Source organism: Rhincodon typus, chromosome 4, assembly GCF_021869965.1.
Source record: "Rhincodon typus isolate 14 chromosome 4, sRhiTyp1.1, whole genome shotgun sequence".
Classification (NCBI taxonomy): domain Eukaryota; kingdom Metazoa; phylum Chordata; class Chondrichthyes; order Orectolobiformes; family Rhincodontidae; genus Rhincodon; species Rhincodon typus.
In genome coordinates, this window is record NC_063335.1 from 31,395,045 (window position 1) to 31,409,248 (window position 14,204).

Consider the following 14,204-nt stretch of genomic DNA (forward strand, 5'->3'; position numbering starts at 1 on the left):
TTTTTTTCTTTATTGTGCTGAACTAAAGTTATCCACTTGGCTTTGACCGAATAGCAATGATACATAAGTGAATCTATTTTTAAATAAAACCTGTTTCCTTTTTAGCCACATATAAGTGGGAACTGATGTGAAAAAAAAATACAGACCCAGTTCAGTGCTCCCATTAGCTTGTCAGAGCTAAATGAAGGAGTGAATTTGTCAATAAATGCATAGAAGGGACAGAAAAGCTGAAATTCAAAGCCTAGACAATTTAATTGCTACCCTTGAAACAGAGTCTCAACATTGAACGATACAAAGAAGGGTTCATTTTGAAGCCATTGCTGATACAGTTGGCAGGCTGAAGCTAATTGCTATTAAAAATCTGGAGCTTGTATGATAAAAGGTGACCAGATATAAAAAGCGACTAGTAGGTTCTTCGAGAGTTATTGGTTTTGTCATCATAATTAAAGTTGAGAACAAAAAAAAAAGCTAATTCTGAATGACAACTATCCAAATATATTAAACATCACTAAGAAAATGATACATCTCACCATTAGCATTTGGAAAAATGAAAGTGATTTCTTAGTGAAGAACAAAGCCTCACTATCATTGTTATTGTCCAGTAATGGCAATTAAGTGAGTTGTGTTAAATAACTTAATGGTTAGCTTTAACTTGATGTAGCAACAGAGGAACTGTGTGGGACTGGGCAACAACTGTCAAAACATTCACTGATTATTAATAACCAATTAGATCGATGGGACTGTAAATTCTAAAAGCTCTATTATGATGTAAGGTGAGTGGGATCTTCAGCATATTGATATTATGACTCTTAGCTCAGTAAAATAATTGCATTTTAAGAGGTGCATCAACCGCATAATTTCTAGGTTACAACGCCGCAGAAATATCAAGGATAATATTTAGCATGTATTTCAAACAGAAAGAAATGCTTGGATTTACATGGTGACTTTCATGATCTCAAGTCAACTTTGCAATCAGTTAAGTACTTTTGAACTGTAGCTGCTGTCGTAATGTAGGTAAACCCGACAGCTAATTTGCACACAGCAAAATCGTACAAAGAGCAATGCAATACTCACCAAATAATCTGTTCATTTTTATTGACTGAGGAGTAAATACTGGCCTTATTTAAATAGTGCCATGGGACTTTTTTACGAATACTGTCGGAGAAAGCCTAGCCTCAGTTTAAAGTGACGTGGAGGTGCCAGTGTTGGAGTGGGGTGGACAAAGTCAGAAATCACATGACAGCAGGTTACAGTCCAACTCCGAAAGCTTGTGATTTCAAATAAACCGGTTGGACCATGACCTGGTGTCGTGTGACTTCTGACTCAGTTTAAAGTCTCATCCAAATAGGGGAGTCCAAAACTAGAGCATGTAGTTTAAGGTGAGGGAGAAAGATTAAAAATGGACCAAAGGGGCAACTGTTTCACACAGAAGGTGGTGCGTGTGTGGAATGAGCTACCAGAGGAAGTGGTGGAGGATGGTACAATTACAACATATGAAAGGTATATGGATAGGTGTTCGAAAAGGAAGGGTTTGGAGGGATATAGGCCAAATGCTGGCAAATGGCACCAGATTAATTTGGGATATCTGGTCGGCATGAGCGAGCTGGACTGCTTAACATCTGTGCTGTACATCTCCATGCCTCCAAATGAAAAAAAAGTAAAACTGGGCATTAGTTAGAGGAGAGATTGTCACAGTGTAACATATTAATTATGAGATAGCACAGACTTCTGGTGACAGTGAGATAATATTAGAACAATGTTACTGCAAAAAAAAAGACACATCATGTTTCGTTAGCTTATTGTGTTTTTGTTGAGCTCCAGTTCCAAACGCACTTGCAACTCCTGGGACCTCATCCAAGTTTACATGTGATTATTGACCAACTCTTAGTCCACGGGGACTAGTGCTTGACTTTCAAATGCTCAGCAGGGAATTATCTAATCATGGTTAGGTTCAAGTATCTGTCAGAAATCACATGGTGAAACAAAGTTAGAATTATTAGCTAGTCACGTGAAAGGGTAAAGATAATTTATTTGTTCAAAGGATAACATCTGTAAAATGTCCATTGCTCAGCTCTATAATTGCAAAGTGCCAAGCCAGTGAACATTGAATTCAGTCAGTTCAAATCCAATAACAATGGAATTGGATAAAGCCCAAAAATAATTGCAGGAATTGTGATGTACCATTGTGCCTGTTCATTCCAAAGAAGCCATAAACAAACTTGTTTTTGTCTGTTGATTGACAAATTTATAACATGCAGCCCCTGCAAAATGTGCATCTCCTTTGGTTTATTTGTCCATGGGATGAGAGCATCACTAGCTAGACAAGCATCTATTGTTCATCCCAAATTTCCCTTGAATAAATGGTGGTGAGTTGCATTCTTGAACTGTTGCAATCTCTGGGATGCAGATAGAGTAATAGTACTGGGACGAAGGCAGCTCTAGGATTTTAACCCAGCAAGCCAGGGTGGGAATGGAGTCAAGTGCTATGTGGCTTCAAGTAAAAGTTGCAGGTTGTGGTGTTTTCATGCAACTGCTGATCTTGCCTTTCTAAGCAGTAGAGATGATAGGTTTGGAAAGAACTGTCAAAGGAGTCATACAGCCATACAGCAAGGAAACAGACTCTTTGGTCCAACCAGTCCATGCCGAACATAATCCCGAACTAAAGTAAACCCACCTGCCTGCGCTTGGCCCACATTCCTCCAATGCTTTCCTATTCATGCAATTATCCAAAAGTCTTTTAAACTTTGTAATTGTACCCATATCCACCACTTCCTCATGCAAATGACCCACTGTATAAAAGATTTGTCCCTCATGTCTTTTTTTAACCTCTCTCCACTCACTTTAAAAATATGCCCCATAGTCTTGAAATCCCTAATCCTAGGGAAATGACAACTTCCATTAACTCTATCTATATCCCACCTTATTTTATAAACTTCTATAAGCTCACCTGTCAACGTCTTACGCTCCAGTGAACAAAGTCCCAGCTTATCCTGCCTTTCTGTATAACTCAAATGTTCCATACCCAACAACATCCTGGTAAATCTCTTCTGAACCCTCTCCAGCTTAATAATATCCTTCCTATAACTGGGAAACCTGAACTGGACACAGTATTCCAGAAAAGGCCTCACCAATGTCCTGTACAACCTCAGCATGACTTCCCAACTCATAAACTCAAAGGACTGAACAATGAAGGCAAACATGCCAAATGCCTTCATATGCCTTATATGCCTATATGCCTTTATAACCATCCTGTCCATATGTGATGCAAACTTCAAAGAATTATGTACCTGAACCCCCAGGTCCCTCTGTTCTACAACACTACCCAAGGCCCTACCATTAATTGTATAAGCTCTACCATTGTTTGTTGTACCAAAATGCAATACCTCACATTAATCCAGATGGAACTCCACCTGTCATTTTTCAGCCAATTGATCCATTTGATCAAGATCCCTTTGTAATCTTAGAAAACCTTCTTCACTGTCTATAATGCCACCAATTTTAGTGTCATCCGCAAACTTCAGCCGTTAAGCCGATTAAGTATCCAATTGGTAAGCTCACTCTGAATCCCATGTGATCTAACTTTACTAATTAGTCTACCATGCGGAACCTTGTCAAAGGCTTTACTAAAATCCAAATAAACGACAACTGCTGCTCTGCCATCATCACTCTTTTTCGTAACTTCTTCAAAAAACTCAATCAAGTTTGTAAGACACAATGTTCCTGGCACAAAACCATGCTGACACTCCCTAATCAATTTTTTCCTCTCTAAATGTCCATAAATCCTATCTTTTATAACCACCTCCAACAATTTACCCATAATCGAAGTCAGACCTCCAGCATTTCCTCTTCTGTAATGTGAACTGCTTGTAAAACATCAAAATTTATTTCTCTGCATTCTCCAGCCTCCTTTTCTTTCTCCACAGTAAAAACTGACATGAAATATTCATTTAGTATCTCTCCCATCTCCTGGGTATTAACACAAAGTTGACCTCATTGATCATTAAGGGGCTATACCTTCTGTCTAGTTACCCTTTTGTTCTTAATGTATTTGTATAATCTTTTTGGATTATTCTTAACTGTTTCCACCAATGCTATCTCATATCCCCTCTTTGCCTTCCTGAATTCCCTCTTAAGAATGCCTCTACACTCTTTATATTGATTAAGAGATTCAGTTGAACCTAGTTGACTACATCTAAAGTAAGATTCCCTTTTATTCTTGACTGGAACATCAATATGTTTATTCATTCATTGTTCCTTAATCTAATCAGCCTTATCCTTCACTCTAACAGGAACAAAATGCCTCTGAACTGTCATCATCACACACTTGAAAGTCTCCCATAGAGTCCAGATGAGTTGCAGCAGTGTATCTCGCATGCAGTGCATGCTGCTGCCAGTGTCCATTAGTGATAAAGTGAATAACCTTCTCAGTTGGTTGAGTGTCAATCAAACAGGCTTCATCTTGGATAATGAAAGTAGATAGAGTAACATTAATCCAAGCAAGTGGAACATGTTCCATTACACTCCTAACTTTTTTGTAATTTATTCTTTTGTGGGATATGGGAATCGCTGGCTGGTCAGCCCTTCTTGCCAAACTCTAGTTGCCCTTGAGAAGGTGGTCATGAGCTGCCCTCTTGAATCACTCCAGTCCATGTGTTGTGAGTTGACTCACAATGCCATACGGGATGGAATTCCAGGAGTTTGACCCAGCAGTGGAAGAAATGGTGATGTATTTTCAAGCCAGGATGGTGAGTAGTTTAGAGGGGCAGTTGAAGGCGGTGGAGTTCCTATGTGTCTGCTGCCCTTGTCCTTCTAGATGGAAGTGGTTGTGGGTTTGGAAGGTGCTGGCTGAGGATTTTTGGTGAATTTCTGCAGTGCATCTTGTAGATAGTACACACTGCTGCTACTGAGCGTCGGTGATGGAGGGAGTGGATATTTGTGGATGTGGTGCCAATCAAGCAGGTTGCTTTGTCCTGGATGGTGTCAAGCTTCTTGAGTGTTGTTGGAGCTGCACTCATCCAGGCAAGTGGGGAGTATTCCATCACACTCCTGACTTGTGCCTTGTAGATGGTGGGCAGGCTTTGAGGAGTTAGGAGGTGAGTTACTCGCCTCAGTATTCCTAGCTTCTGACCTGCTCTTGTAGCCACTGTGGTTATGTGGTGAGTTCAGTTGAGTTTCTGGTCAATGATAACTCCCAGGATGTTGATAATGGGGGATTCAGTGATGGTAACACCGTTGAATGTCAAGGGGCAGCGGTTAGATTGTCTCTTACCGGTGATGGTCATGGTCTGGCATTTGTGTGGTGGAAATGTTACTTGCCACTTGTCAACCCAAGCCTGGATATTGTCCAAATCTTGTTGCATTTGAACACAGACTGGTTCAGTATCTGAGGAGTCATGAATGGTGCTGAACATTGTGCAATCATTGGCGAACTTCCCCACTTCTGACCTTATGATGGAGGAAAGGTCATTGATGAAGCAGCTGAAGATGATTGGGCCTAGGACACTACCTTGAGAAACTCCTGCGAGATATCCTGGAGCTGAGATGATTGACTGTAGGTAAGGGGCAGGGTTTGGGGAGTGAGAAGGTGAATTAGATGCTGCAGAAATCCCAGCAGTCTGACCTGCTCTTGTAGCCAATGAGTTTTTATATGGCTGGCTTTGTTCAGTTTCTGATCAATAACAACCTCCAGGATATTGATAATAAGTTCAATAATCATACTGCCATTATCAAGGGGAGATTGTTGAATTTTCTTTTGTTAAAGATGGCAATTGCCTGGCACAAGTGTGCAGTAATTTTACTTGCCACTTACCATCTCTAGCCTAAATATTGTCCACGTCATGCTGCATTGAACATTGTGCAGTTATTAACCCCACTTCTGACTTTATGATGGAGGAAAAGTTATTGAAGAACTAGCTGAAGATGGTTGGGTCCAAGACACTACACTGATGAACTTGCATATTGATGTTCTAGGAATAGGGTAATTGATCTCCAACAAAGACGACTATTTCCTTTGTGTTAGGTATGGCTCCAACTGGTGAAGATTTTCCCTTTGATTTTCACTGAATTCAATATTGCCAAGGTTCCATGGTGATACCCTCAGTCTAAGATGCCTTGTTGTCAAAAATTGTGACTTTCACTTTCCCGTTTGAGTTCAGCTATTTTGTTGATATTTGGTGCAAAGCTGAAGCAAGTTGAGAAGCCAGCTAGTCCTTGGAGTGTCAGGGATGTCCTGTGGCAGCTGTCATGGCCTCCTGCATGGTACTGCTGAGCACAAGAATAGCTGACAACATTGCCATTCCTCTGCCTATTAGATAATTATTATTGCAAATACTAATAAACACTCCTATTACTAATAAACCTTATCAATACTAATAAATCTTCCAAATTGAAGAAATAGAAGACTGACAAACAACTGACTTTTTTTTGTTGGCACCACTGAATATTGACAGCTACGTTCTATTTGTCTTCTGTTCTTTTGTGTAATAAACTTCGGTTTTGTTGTTAAAATTAAATGCGCGGCATTGTATCTTTGTATTTCGAAAAATACCACGCCGTTAAATAATTTTTTAAAATGATCTATCAAGCCAGATTTCAGCCTGGAATCTGACTTGGCAAATAATATCGGCTAAGATCATAGCACAACATAACTATCGCCATTTCAAACTCATGAACTCTTGCCCAATTCTAAGACGGTAAAATTGTACATATTTCCCCAGGAGTGATCTTGCCAAAGCTCTGGACAATTGCAGCTAGAATTCCTACTCATGTATTCCAAACCTCTTGCAAAAAATACATTTCCCTTCCTAATTGCTGTTTGTACCTGCCCGATAATTTTCTGTGTTTCATGAACAAGGTCATCTGAAGCCCTTCTCACTAACATCCACCTGCTTCTCACTTAATCTTGTCCATGTTCCTTTGCATACTCCTTAGGATGAATTTTCATTTTGAAGTTAGGACCCAAAAGCTGGTTTCTTTCTAAGATAGAGTGAAGGTGTGTTACCATTTCTTTGTTTGTTGATTCCATAATGTTGATTTAGCCTATTGTAGACATGGACAAGCGACAACTGACAGAGAAGAACATTCCGAACCAAAGCTTTATTGTCTGCAGCAAAAACATTTATTGAGGAAGAACCTCGTAAAAGCACTGTGCTAAAACCTCCTATTTTAGAGGATAAAAGATGCATTCAAAGCAGTGCCATTGCACAGTCATCATCATCACAGAAACGCTGAGGGATATCACTGAGAGTTTTGAGTGAATGACATGAAGTAACGAACAAATCGTGAGTGAACAGAAGAAGATATCAGAAACAGAGACAGAGGGCTAGGCAGTCCCTTTTGGAGGATACAAGCCATGCATAGCTGGGCAGAGGGGCACATACAAGTCACACACATTGGAATAGGACATATATGTCTAAATGTTTCTGAGAAAATGTAGAATCTTGAACAGAGAATGAAGGAATCCATTCATGAGGTATGTTGCTCTTTGTCCCTGGCATGTGCGGGCGGGGTTCCTGTACTGAACGAGTGGCCTACCTCACAGAGATCAATATGTGACCCATGTAGATGCAATGGTCAGGAAGGCATAACAATGCCTCTGCTTCCTCAGGCGGCTCAGGAAATTTGCCATGTCCATAATGACCATCACCAACTTCTACAGATGCACTACTGAAAGCATACTGTCCAGGTGCATAATGGCCTGGTATGGCAACTGCTCTGCCTAGGACCATAAGAAACTATAGGAGGTTGTGTGCACAGCCCAGACCATCATGGAAGCCAACCTCCCATCCATGGACTCTATTTACACGGCTAAACATCATCAAAGACCCATCACGCCCTGGTAATGATCTCCTACAACCTCTTCCATCAGGCAGAAGATACAGAGGTCTGATTATATGCACCAGCAGGTTCAGGAACAGCTTCTTCCCAGACGTTATTAGACTGATGAATGGACACTCTAGCTTTCTAATGTTGATCTCACCAAGTGCATGCCCTGTGCACTGTAACCTGTATGCCTCTGTCTAAGTCTTTTTATAACCTCTGATCCATACATCTTTGCTTATTATGATCTGCCTGTACTGCTCGTAAACACAGCTTTTCACTGTACTTCGGTACATGTGACAATAAATCAACAAATCAATCAATCAATCAATCAAAAGTCCTCTCTAGTTGTCAAATCAACCTCCACTGAGACAACCCTTTTATGACTCTGGGCTCATAACCAAGCATGACAAATAAGCCATCCAGTTCTTCTGAAAGAGGTTTTCCATCTGTTCTGCTGATTTTGCTTATTTACCATATGAAGTGATTATAATAACTTTTCTTTTTCTGTGATCCCCTTTGTTAATATTTCAATTTTTATTTGCACATGGTTAAGAGGTGTGAAGTGCTGGAAAACTATTATTGATTATTTCATGGTCTATCTGATTGACATTTTATAAGATTATGGGAATAGCAGTGTTTCTTTTTGGAAAAAGACTTTCAAATCAGTTTTCTGTGCAGTTCAACATATTTCATTGTCACAAAATAGCTAATGTGTTCTAAAGTGTGTGTTACTTTGGAAGATTCAAATTATTGTGACGAGATGTACATTTAGATTCACACTGAGTTCTGGAACTATGGATAGCAAAGGTAAAGGCTGCAGCTTTCTTTCATCAAATGGCTGACCAGAAATCCTTCCGATGACACATTGGATTGGGGTCCAAAAGGAATCACAGGGCTGAATTAATATACTTTTAGAATGGCGGGGGAGGGCATGGAAACAGCCTGGAAGCGGGCAGGGTAAGACCTTTAGAAGTTATATTTTTTATAACCCAATGGCATAGGGTGCCTGCTTTTCCCAGAGTTATTCTCTCCCCATGCTGCAACTGATTGAACTGGAACTGAAAACCACCCAACATCGACATTTCACTGCCTGACGTATTTGGCCCCCTTTGTATTTCTCTAAACCCAATTCTGTGCCAGTACCTGAATAATCTCTACCATTTTAACTCTACCTTTTTGCAGGAATGCCATAGCTGCAAACACAGAATTGAATTCCTTGAAGACCAAACAAGCATTTTAAATCCTCAGAGTATATTGACTATAGTCACGTGCAAATTGGAAACTTAAACCTGCTGCTTCTCTTTCAGTCAGGAACAGATCTAATTTGACCCCAATCTCTGATTTGACAGCACATTCCCAGCATTCCCCTTTGTTCTCCCTGACTCTGAACTCTGTTGTAGACGAGCTTGTGTTCCCTGTCTGAACCATGGAAGACACCGGCTGGGATACATTTCTTCCCCACCTGAGGCTTAGCCCTATGTTCAGTCCTGGATGTGATGAACAGCAGCAAAAAAAAAAGAAATTGTGCAGCCATCCTGGTAAATCTGTTTTTAAAGGCTGATCAATAAAAAGACATAGATTTTAATCTGAATCCAGAGTTTGGTTTCCTACATCTCCAAGGCACAATGAACCATTAATCCTGGAGATGCTGGTCCAAATTCATGAAAATTACAGGGACTGGGAAATGCTTACCCTACAATGGAACTGTCCAGATTGAGGGCTTGTGCCCACTATCTGCATGTTTATCCTGTACTGATGATAATTAAGCCTTCCACCACCATTGTCATTCCAACTTCACAGAAATTCAGGCTTAAGTTTATTATTAAGCAGATGTAATATTTTTAGCATGGTTAACTGGGCGTTCCCTCTTGAGCGTATTCACATATCTCAATATTCTGTACAGTTTGCACAAGAATAGATTTGCTTATGTTGAAAGTCACACAACACCAGGTTATAGTCCAACAGGTTTATTTGAAATCACGAGCTTTTGGAGCGCTGTTCCTTTGTCAGGTCACTTCACCTGTGTGAATTCTGACTTTGTCCACCCCAGTCCAACATCAGCATCTCCATGCCAAAATGAAGACTGATAAAACTCCTATTCTCTGGGAATGTATAAAACTCAGTTTTGTTTTATTTATCTATAGATCATAAGCAGGAAGACATAAATGCTTGTTTGAACAGAAGATATCTATAATACTGTTGTACATGTGTGAGGTTTTTAGTTCTGCCTCTGGAATTATTGAAGCTTATTTCACGCTTGTGATTACTTTTCATTACTCTCCTTACTGTCAAGTGATACATGTCTATTGTCCAAATGCCGTTCTCTGATTAGCCCCATGGGGTTTCTCACAGTTGTAGGAATTTTACCTTGATTGAGAAAGCTTGGTAACAATTGTTACTTGCTGTTTGTAATTTCGAAAGTGGTCTTTTTTGGGTTTTTAAATTGCTTATGAATGGCTGGAGTCTTCGCCTCAATTGAACAAGATGCTGGACGGGAGCTTTCTCTGTGTAGTTTCCTTTTTAAAAACTCATCAAACCAGATCTGAATGTTTGTACTCATCTAACTGCCAGTGGGAAACATGGTTCCTGGGCTAACATGTCAAATTCCCATCGGCAGTGAATTAAAAATTTAAATATACAATTAGGACAAACCAGCAGGAAATAGCCAGGGCAAAGACCCTAACTAATTTGTACTGATAGGCCTTAAGTTTGCTCAGCAAGACATGGACCCTATTGTTTTTTGATTTTTTAAATGCTAATACATTGATAACATAGTGCATATTAACACATTAATAAAGCTTGTTGGATCATGGGTACTTTCTCACAGCGAGAGAGGTAAGATTTAAATAAGGTGTAAAGCTGGATGAACACAGCAGGCCAAGCAGCATCAGAGAGCAGGAAGGCTGACGTTTCGGGCCTAGACCCTTCTTCAGAAATGGGGGAGGGGAAGGGAGTTCTGAAATAAATAGGGAGAGACGGGGAGGCGGATAGAAGATGGATAGAGGAGAAGATAGGTGGAGAGGAGACAGACAGGTCAAAGAGGCGGTCAATGTAAACTAAAAGCAGAGAATGCCAGAAATTCTCAATAGGTCTGGCAGAATCTGACAAGAGAGGAATAGAGACAGTGGCCTAGATATAAAGTCATTGGAGCAGTACAGACTGTGTGTCAGGACCATGTGGATTCCAGATGCAGCAGACTTCATGGGAATTGATCAGGAAATTGAAACTTCCAATGAAGGATTCCCTGCACCTGGAATTCTCTGAGAGAGTGCTTAAAGTTGGAAACTTCAGAGTGTTCTGACACATTTAGGGTTAGTTGTTATCCAGGAAAGGTTAGAGGATTCAAAATCTACACTAACACTGGTGTAATTGTTAAACTAAAACCCCCATCTCACTAATGAACCCCAAACTATACTCTTCTGCTGCCCATAGATCCCTAGCAACCTCACTCCAACACAACACCACCCCCAACTGACCTGACTCCCTGACAAACCTCATCCATGACCAGACCTCAGCCCAATCTGACAACCTGTCTACATCCTAGTCCCACCAGTGCCACTGACTCCTGATCCGAACTGATATCCCCACTCCTGGACTGATTAGATCTGATGCCATTCTCCCACCCTCCACACCCAACACACCCACATTCCCCCCACTGTCCCAGGCCACCAGACTAAAACACCCCTACTCCTCAGCTCTACCACCCCCAACCTACCCTCAGAACTCTTTTACTTACCTGCCATTGATATCCTGCGTATTTGGCACCCAACAAATCTCACCCACCTGGCACCACACCCACCCGGCACACTAACCATCTCACCCAACTGGTGCGCACTGCCTATCTCTCCCACCTGGCATTCAACATCCTTGTCAGCCAATCCATTTGGCATCTCACCCACCTTACCACCTGGCACTTAAGCCCCCTCAATCACTGGGCGCCCTAAACCCTCACCCGCCTGACACACTAACCCATCACCCAAATATTATCCTAATGTGCACTTACCTTCCATACCTAGCCCATTCACAGGAGCTGTTAAACTGTTTGGTTGTGCCTCTTAAACTGCAGGACAATGTAACTGACCACTGTGAAAGGGAGCATAGCTTCTACAAATATCTTTTTTAGCTGCTGTATTCTTGGATTCCTTGTCAGGAGAAACCTGATCAGAAATCTTCAGTGCCGAATGCATCTAAGGGTAAGTGGGTCATTTTTTAACCTGATTACTGTTAGAAATGGGGCTCCTGACACTGATCACAAAATCTAGATCAGCTATGTCAAAAGTCTTTGACCTGAAACATTAGCTCAATTTTTCTCTTTACAGATGTTGCTAGGCCTTCTGGGTATTTCTAGCATTTTCTGTTTTTAATTATAAGAAAGTGAGTGAACAATTGAAAGTGAAAAAGCAGGATCCATATTAGTGAGGGGCAATTGACGCACAATACTTGTAATTTTTGCAGCATTCAAACATAATGCAAACTGTACTATTGAATTGCTAATTGATTGTGCTAAATGATTAGCAATTCAATTTTGATAACTGGCAGTAAGAAATGGCTATTTGTGATAGGTAGCATTTAACTTTCAACCCAGCAAGCCTGAAATTTGACCAGGTCATATGTCACTTTTGAAGTGACTCTTGAAATTTTCCAACATTTTTAAGGGTTTTGGAAGCTGTGTCAACAAGAGTGGGGATTTCAGGAAGTATGAGCAAATTAACCATGGCCCATTGGTACAGGGAGCCATTCAAATTGGGGGAGCAAACAGGATTGTAGTACTGGTAGGAGACAGAGTAATGAAGGGTGTAGATGCTGTTCTTTGCAGCCATGAACAAGAGTCCCAAAGATTTCCTGCCTGGTGCCAGGGTAAAGGACATCTTCTCTGGCCTGGAGAAGAATTTGAAGTGGGAGAGGAGGGAACCAGTGCTGTCATTCATGTTGGTACAGCTCAGTGGCTGGATAGTGGGTTTGCAAGTAGATTGAGGCCAACATTGTGGGTTCAATTCCTACACCAGCTGAGGTTACCATGAAGGACTTGCCTTCTCAACCTTTCCCCTCACCTGAGGCATGGTGCCCCTTGGGTTAAACTACAGCCAATCATCTCTCTGAAGAACTGGAATTCTGAGGAAGGGTCACTTGACATAAAACATTGACTCTGATTTCTCTCCACAGACACTGCTGGACTTGCTGAGTTTTTCCAGCAATTTCTATTTTTGTCACCAATCATCTGTCCCTGATTGCAAGAGCATCCCTATGGTCTGGTTAGACAATGATGACTTTACCTCTACCCAACCACCAACAACATTTATACGACTAGAAAGGAGGTTCTGCTGAAAGGCTTGTTTACACTTCAGAGCTAAATTAAAAAGCAGAAACTCCAAGACAATAATCTCAGGATTACTGTTTGACATAAAGAGTCTGCAGGGGATATATAAAGGTTAAGCAAATGGGCAAAATCTTGGCAAATGGAATATATTTTGCCAGGAAGAATAGTGGAGCGAAATATTACTTAAATGCAGAAAGACTGGAGAAAGTTATAGAAGAAAGGGATTTGGGAATCTTCATGAATAAATTTCAGAAAGCTAGCCTGGAAGCTCAGCAGGTCATAGGGAAGGCAAATAGAATGTTGCCTTTTATTTCAAAGGCAGTGGAATATAAAAGTAGGGAGGTTTCGCTAAAACTGAACAAGGCTCTAGTCAGTCCACTGTGAAAAGTTCTGGTCCCCTTATCTAAGGAAAGATATACTGGCATTGGAGGCAGTCCAAACAATGTCCAATGCAGGCTGATCCCAGGTATGGAGAGCCTGTCTCATGAGGAGAGGTTGAGCAGGTTGGGTTTGTACTCATTGAAGTTGAGAAGAATGAGAAATGATCTTTCTGAAACATATAAGACTGTTAAGGTAGTTTAGATGTGGAGAGGTTGTTTCCCCTTGTGGGAGAGTCTAGGACCAGTGGGCATATTCCCAGAATAAGAGTCAGGCATTTAAAATAGAGATAAGGAAGAATTCCTTCTCTCAGAGGTAGTGAATCTGTAGAATTCTTTACCACAGACAGCTGTCAAGGCTGGGTCATTAAGTATATTCAAGGCTGAGATAAACAGATTTTTAATCAGTAAGGGAATCAAGGATTATAGGAAAAGGCAGGAAAGTGGAGTTGAAGATCATCAGATCAGCCATGGTCGCAACAGAGCAGACTTGATGGGTCGAATGGCTTGTTTCTACTCCTACATCTTATGATCTGATGAAGTTATTGTCATAATGCGGCAACTATCGCAGTCAGAGTGTGTACAAGGTCCCACAAAGAACTCTACAATTATGATCAAAGAAGCCGGTCACTAACATTGATTGAAGAATAAATACTGCCAAGCCTTTGGAGGAGAGCTCTCCTGCTTTT